This window comes from Tasmannia lanceolata, unplaced genomic scaffold (genome assembly GCF_043159265.1).
Source record: "Tasmannia lanceolata isolate RefF3 unplaced genomic scaffold, GAP_Taslan_0.1 ptg000015l, whole genome shotgun sequence".
Classification (NCBI taxonomy): Eukaryota; Viridiplantae; Streptophyta; class Magnoliopsida; order Canellales; family Winteraceae; genus Tasmannia; species Tasmannia lanceolata.
In genome coordinates, this window is record NW_027518692.1 from 14,641,124 (window position 1) to 14,649,288 (window position 8,165).

An 8,165-nucleotide genomic window follows, 5' to 3' on the forward strand; every position below is an offset into this window, starting at 1 on the left:
TCAGTTACGCCCCCCGCATTTTTCTCTCTTTTATTTATCACTATCATTTTTTCACCCCCCTGTAGGATTATGCGCCTCCCTTTTAACGGGTCAAATCTCCCTCTTTTAATAAATACTCAAAAAAAAGATCGGTTTTTTTTTTTACGAGAGCCCCGGGCACCACAACCCCAATCATCACCGTTAGATGGCCTTGTGTCAATCCAATGGTTAGGATTTTTCAATTAAGAAACCTTTGGGTTGTGGTACATCTACTGTGAGGAGATTTAAAATTGGTGGGGACACTTTAATAATGTATGTTATGAATGGGTCCAATAAGTATACCAACTAGGATTATCGGCGGAGTGAATCTCATAATTGGATGATCCAAACCGTTCATCTGTTGGGTCCGACCTAAATAATAGGTGGCCCGCCAAAACTCATCTCCAGAGGATGATTTTAACCCTCCGATCTGTAGATGTTTATAATGGGACGTGCGATATAAGAACGTCCACAGATCAGATGGTTAGGATCATCTTACGGAGATGATTTTTGAGACTCGGCTTAATTAAGGTAGGACCCAATAAATGAATGGATTGGATCTTCCAATAATGTGAGCCCCGATATACATTTTTGGTATATAGTTGCTCATAGTTTCTTTTCTTTAATAGGGGCTAATCATTTTTACTTGGTCAAAACTCAAAAGTCTATTTTTCTTATTATTTTTATTTACAGTAGGTAAGTTGGGATTGAACGGGTGAAAATGAGAGGTGGAGACTCAATCGGTCAATCCCCTTGTTAATTTGCCAAAATTTCTTTAGTTTTCACTTTCAAATGAATGGAGTGGTATTTTAGTCATTTCATATTTGAATAGCTACTTTCCAAAAGTCTATATCCGTCAGTTATTTATTATCACAAACCGCCAAAATGAAATTTCCCAAGACAGTTATCAAGTCCTTCCAAAATTCTCACTTTCCCCAAATTACCCTTTTAACGGTGCCTCCGTTATTTTCAGACTAGACAGGTGCTTAGAAAATCCCGTTGATCTGCTGAACCTGCCTGCTATGGTGAAAGACGTAAATACCCTTCCAATTACAGAATTAGACGCACAAGTACACTCTGTTCACTATACTTACAGTAGCAGGACAGAATAGCCACCTAATATGAATAAGTCAAAATCTTCTTAGAAGTGGTTGTCCTAAACCACAAAATGGCTTTATGTGAAATTACCCAGATAAACACTCCTAATAAATCTGAATTGCCTACTAAATACCCCACATTAGACTGCCCACAATATTCTGATAAATTAATCAACAACCATCCATGTTCAGTGCCCAAAAATCTGTTGGTCAAGAATAGTGCGGGCCCACCAAGTGAAATGTCCAGAATATCCAAATCAATAATCAGATCAGTTATGCGAGCTAACGGTGCAAAGATTGCATGGGATCATCAGCTGTTATTTTGTAAGTGTGCATGGATTTCCTAAGCAGTCACAATTACAAGTGGGAGCCACTTGTTTAATGATCTGACCCATTCACTTGTCGGACCCTGCTACTGATCATCTGACCCAACACACAAGCAGTTTCACGATCAATGGTTAAGAACAGGTTTAGGCCGCAAAGGGATATGTATAAATATTTATGTAAAATGAAGGTTCATTGTAGTAAGAGTCGAAGAAGGGCAATCACTCAGCATTCTTAAGAGACCAAAGAGTAAGGCAGAAAAAAAAAGGGATAGTTTCCCATTCTTAGTTCTCTTATAGCTAGATTCAAAACTCCTTCGAATGGGAATCGAATTCAACACCTTTTGATTAAGACTTTGTGAGGAGTTGCTCTGTGGAGTTCTCGATGATAATTGGCTATAATTGTAATTATGGTTCTAGTTCACATCAACTGGTCTGATCAGGGGTCTGCCTAACCCCGGGCATTTTTTTTTATTTTTTTTTTACTCTAATGGAGTCCCCTTCATGAGATTGTAACTCCTTTCTTCATTAATATATTCCGGCCGGGGTCTGCCTAACCCAAGTTTGCCTACCAAAAAAAAAAGCCTGGTCTGATCACATACACAACATAGAGATGAGGTGAGGCCCAATAGGTGTCTTTTAGGAGGGAGCATAACGCTCCCTTTCTTTTAGAGAGTGATATATTTGCCCTCTTTTCTTCGCCGGGCCACTCCCATTGATGTATTTACGGCTATTCTTTTTGCACTAGAAGGTGGTAGCCCAGCAAAGAAAAGGAGGGTAATATAACATTTCCTAGAGAGACCATCAATATCATGGCCCATGTTCAAAATAGAAAGAGTGTTACTTCGGTCAACTAAAAGTTAGTAAGGAAAGGAATTAGAGGCATTTTCGTCATTTTACAAGGACCAGCCAACAATAGCCGTCCTTGTGCCCTAATTTTCCGTTCCCTACCCAACCATTGGTATGAGTTAGCTAACCGTAGATTAAGCTGAGCGTGAAAGTGTCGTCAAAGGTGTCAAAGGTTAGGATCCACGAAAGCATTGACTGTCAACACGTGGTAGGAAGATGGCCAAATATTGTTGAGTTAACGGCGTAAAGACGGTGCCCCGCCGTTATGTCTTCCGCAAGGTAGCAGGTGGGACCCCTTCCCGAGTACGAATATGGGAAGAATCCGAGACCCAACAACAAAAAATGCCCCTTGGAAACTGTTATAGGCCGGTCTCCGTTTGGTTGCTAGTAAAAAAAAATCCCTAGGATTCTTGTGGGAGAATATTTAGTGGTCACATCAGCTTTTTCTTTTCCTTTCTAGGGAATGATGCTCTCTCTTTCTCTCTCTTATCTGTCTCTCCACTCATAACAACAAAGATGTCTAATTAATACTTGTCTCCTCCTTTGTCTCCTACCTTTTCCCACAAAAGCCCCAAGAACTAAAAAAAATTCTGGCAACCAAACGGATAGTTAAATTTGTCCGGAATTACCTCATAGAATAGTTGGAAGTAGTGTTTGGCTGTGCGGCATAGACTCAGGGAGTATTGGAATAAGTAGTAAAGATATACAGTGAAGTAAGAAAGGGAAAGAGAGAAAAAGCACCATTTCTAATATTTTCAACCAAAATTCAATCTTTTCTTAGAATTTGGTTTGAAAGTTATAAAGAGGGTACATAAATACTACCTCAGCAGACATGTAATAATGACATAAGAAACATGCAAAAGAGTCACCTGGAAGTTCAATACAATGTTGGCAATCAAACGAGGTTGCTTTATGGAGATTTTATATGGTGTGGGGCTGTATCGTCAAATATTTTTCAAAAAGTACTGTATGGCCCACTTCATATGATGATCAAAACCGTTTGTTTGTTGGGCCATATCGTAAATAGGTTGTGCTCCAAAAAAAATCATTTCCATGCGATTATCCTAACCCAAAATCATTTTTATAGAGGCCATAGATTCGAGGGTTAGAATCATTCTATAGAAATGATTTTAGTTTTGATGCCTGTCTTGTTTTTGAAGTTTTTTTTTTATTTTGAGAGGTCTTCCCTGTTTAAAGGACAATCCTGCCCATTCAAATCCAAGACATCCCTGGAGCACCCTATTTGCCCGCCCCACACCTAAACAGACCATTGAGCTGAGGTTCTTTGAACCAATGAAAGATGAGGAGGGGAATAGCTTCATATGATTCGTTGAAGAAGAGATCCGTGAGATTAAAAACTGGTTGAATAACGGCCTCATATCCTTGGCCGACGACCTTACTCCTTCAATCCAAAGGACAACCTCACCAAAAAATGGTAGTTGAGAGGGGAGCTGCAAATCTACACCTTAAATCAAGGTTTCTATCTCTTCAAGTTTAGTTGTTTTCGGAGGATTGCAACATGTTCCTAAAGAAAAACAGCTCCTATGCAGGTAGACCTCTCATCCCTCGAAAATAGTCCCTAGGAGTCACTCTGGAGAAGATGAATCTAACGATTGTTCCAATCTGGATTCGAATGCTAGGCTTACTACTGCAGTTTTGGAGCCCAAGGGGAATAAGTAAAATTCCCAACGGGATTAGTAGTACCCCCCCTCCCCCCCAAGACACACACACACACGGACACCCAAATTTCAGAAGTATCAAGACTCAACTTCACTAGAATATGCATCGAAGTGTAAGTTGGGGTAATAACCTGGATTATATCCCCATTCATACCCCGAATGGCTTTCACCAGCAAAAAATAGAATACAAATGGAGACCCCATGCCTGTAGTGATTGCCGAGATTTCAGCCATACTTCCGAGGCATGTACTATGCAGGAAAAAGAAATGAGGACATCAACCATTCACCAGGAATGGAGAGCAATTGCAAATGCCTCAACACACCACAAAGCAAACACACAAAGACCCTCCAAAGCTTCCCTGAAAAATAGTTTCTCCATTCTAAAATAACCTACGGGAGATTGAGCAAGAAGAAGATGACAATGATCAATCCGGCACAGATTCCCCAGATGATGACGACAGTCTTCAATAACAGTCTGAAATGGAGATTATAATAGATGTAGGCAATCAAAACTTGCCTCTCATCAGAGGAAGATGGCAAAACCCACTCTAAGAACACACCATCAGAAGATGAGGAAGAGCCACATAAACAAGAAGCCGGGTCAGAAGAGGATTGCCCTGCTTCCATTGAAGACAAACCATTAGAAACAGATGTGAAACCACCGAAAACAAACCACCATAAGTCGAGAAAGAGCCAGAGAATCAGGAAATTAACTCCGAAGATGATAGACCTCCCGGAACATTAGGGGCATCAAGTCCTCTCAAGCTATCTGCCCAAAGATATTTTGCATTAGAATCATTCATGAAGGGATACCAGGGAGCTGACCTCGAGGAGCTTGAAAGTTTGCTAGTAGGTCTCCAGATTTTTTTGATTATTTGAGTCCTTTGTTTTTTCCCCTATATAGTGTGTCTCGAGGATAGGGATGACGGTTTTCATAATTGTATCATATTTTAGTAAACCAGTAAGCATCCCCGCCAAACCCCAGCTTACCTATAAAAAAAAGTCTTTCTTGCTTTAATTTGTATTCGGCTTCAAATATTAGACGTTGTTGGAATGAGGTTTGCTTAATTAGGGTTAGGAGATCAACGCTCTTGGATGGAAGCCCAAAAAACTCTCACAAGCAAATTAAAAAAAGAAAAGACAAGCTGATTTTGTGCAACTATTTAAACATGGTTGTGCTGATATCATTTCCACATAAAAAAGTCATTTCTTATTTTAAGAATTTTTTAGTGTTCCTATGCGACTACAAGCAGAAAACAGTCGAAGTTTGTGTAGTGGTCTAAAGAAAAAGACCCCCAAAATGTCCAAATTCAGTAGACTAGTTCAAGTTTTCTTTGTTATCAAAAGAGATGGCTAGACCCATGCTGGGGCCCATTCTGAATTGGTTAAAGTTAAAATAACCACATTGATTAGATCCAAAGGGCATCAATTCGATTAAATTATCTGGAATCTAGACCGTCAGATTCAATGAGAATCTTGGACCGCAGCAGGGCAATAATAGGGCCCACCAAATCAACGATCAATATAGACGATGGAAAACTGCCACGTGTCTATTGGGCAGGGCCCACTAAAGTGGAACTCAGCAGATGATTGGCCTGGATTAATAAACAGAAAAAAAATCCAAGGAGATTGGTGGGAAAAAAAAGAGTTCTAGAAGTATCCCGGTAAAATAAAAGTCCCATGTTTGGTTGACAGGACTATGGTGGGAAAAAAAAAACTTTGTTTGGTTGCTTGAACTGTTGGGAAGAAAAAAAATTCTTCTCAAGCTTATTTTTGTTTCTGGGATTATTTTGGGATGAGATGAAAAGGCAATCATTACAAGAGTGAGATTAAAAAAAATCACCACACAAACAATCATTACAAGAGTGGGATTAAAAATATTCTAGTGGTAAAAGGCAACCAAACATGGGATGGGACCAAAATTTTACTAAAACTTCCTACGACAAAAATTTTACTGGCAACCAAACGGAGCATAGTCCCGTATTTTTCAAAAAGTACTGTACGAACCACACTATAGGAATCACCAAACCATCCATGTGATGGAACACAACGTAAATAGGTTGTTCCCTAAAAATCATTTCCACAGGATGATTCTAGCCCTCCGATCTATGGACGTTTCCATAAAATGCAGTCCTCTACAGATCAGAGGGTTGAAATCATCCTATAGAAATAATTTTTTGAACACAACCAATTTAAGTTGTTGCCCATCATATGGACGGTTTGGATCATCCTATAGAAATGATTTTTTAGGCACAACCTATTTAAGTTGTGGCCCATTATATGGACAGTTTGGATAGTCCTATAGTGTGGTCCGTACGGTACATTTTGAAAAATTCGGGACTATAATGCTCTGTTTGGTTGCTTGTGGATGGGTGCGAGATTAGGAGAAGAAGAAGTCACGGGAGATCAAAAGGAGATCAAAAGAAAATCAGTCGATGGGGAGATTAGGAAAGGATGTAGGGAATGTTGTTTGGTTGCTTAAGATTTGTGGGAGATCTCCCAGACGTCTTCTCAACTCTATCGCGCTGAGATTTTCTCCTCAAAATTTCTACGTTTTGGTAAAATTTGGGAGCGAATTTAGAGTGCGCCACATCACCCGACCGGCTCAAGACAACCCCGGTGGTCAAAGACCCCAAAATTGCTAAATGGCGACCAAACAACCTTCGGCAAATTAGGAGAAGATCATTCCCCCATATTTTTCTCAAAAATAAGTAACCAAACAGAGCATAAGGGCTTACACCTAGGAAAACACGGTCTCGGGTCTCACCACATTCGTCCAGTTTCAATGAAATTATGTAAACTAAAGTTTCTTCTAAAATACGCACCAGTGCGCAGTACCCACGCTCACGTTCTGACGTTGATGCTTACGCCCTCAACACAAAGCCTAATCCGTGCAGACAACATAAGAGTCGTATTATAGCATCCCGCGTGCGCATTTTAGCAAAATGAAATCCAACACACCCATTTTAAATAAGGAAAGTGATATATTCTCTCCCCTTCCTTTACCCTAAACAGCTCTCTCCAGCCTATTTATCAGTTATCACTACTCTTTTACACTAGATGTAGGCACAATCAAAACTTGCATCTCATCAGAGGAAGATGGCAACACCCACTCTAAGAACACACCATCAGAAGATGAGGAAGAGCCATATAAACAAGAAGCCGGGTCAGAAGAGGATAACCCTCCTCCCATTGAAGACAAACCATTAGTAACAAAGGTGAAACCATTGAGAACAAGCCACCATAAGTCGAGGAAGAGCTATAGAATCAGGAAATTAAGTCCGAAGATGATAGACCTCCTGGAATATTAGGGGCATCGAGTCCTCTCAAGTTGTCTGCCCAAAGATATTTTGCATTGGAATCATTCATTAAGGATAGAGGGAGCTGACCTCGAGGAGCTTGAAAGTTTGCTCATAGGTCTCTAGTGTTTTTGGATTAATTGAGTCCTTCGTTTTCTTTTCCCTTTCTAGTGTAGGGATGACAGTTTTCATAATTGTGTCATCTTTCTTTTCGATTAGTAAACCGGTAGGGGTCCCCGTCAAATCCAGCTTACCTATAAAAATAGGTCTTTCCTGCTTTAATTTGTATTCGGCTTCAAATATTAGACGTTGTTGGAATGAGATTTGCTTAATTAGCGTAAGGAGATCAACGCTCCTGGAAGGAAGCCCAAAAAACTCTCACAAGCAAATTAAAAAAGCAAAAACAAGCTGACTTTGTGCAATTATTACAACATGGTTGTGCTGTTATCATTTCCCCATATAAAAAAAATTCATTTCTTATTTTAAGAATTTTTTAGTGTTCCGATGCTACTACAGGCAGAAAAGTAGTTGGAGTCGTGTAGTGGCCTACAGAAAAAGACCCTCAAAATGTCCAAATTCAGTAGACTAGTTCAAGTTTTCTTTGTTATCAAAAGAGATGGCTAGACCCTTCCTGGGCCCCACTCTGAATTGGTTAAAGTTAAAATAACCACATTGATTAGACCCAAAGGGCATTCGATCAAATTATCGGTAATCTAGAATCTGGACCGTCAGATTCAATCAGAATCTTGAACCGCAGTGGGGCAAAAATAGGGCCCAACAAATCAACGATCAATATAGCCGATGGCATGAATAAACACGGCCCCACCGATATGAATCAGTCAATTTACCATACAAGGGCTACGGGTAGGGCCCACTAAAGTGGGACTCAACAGATGAATG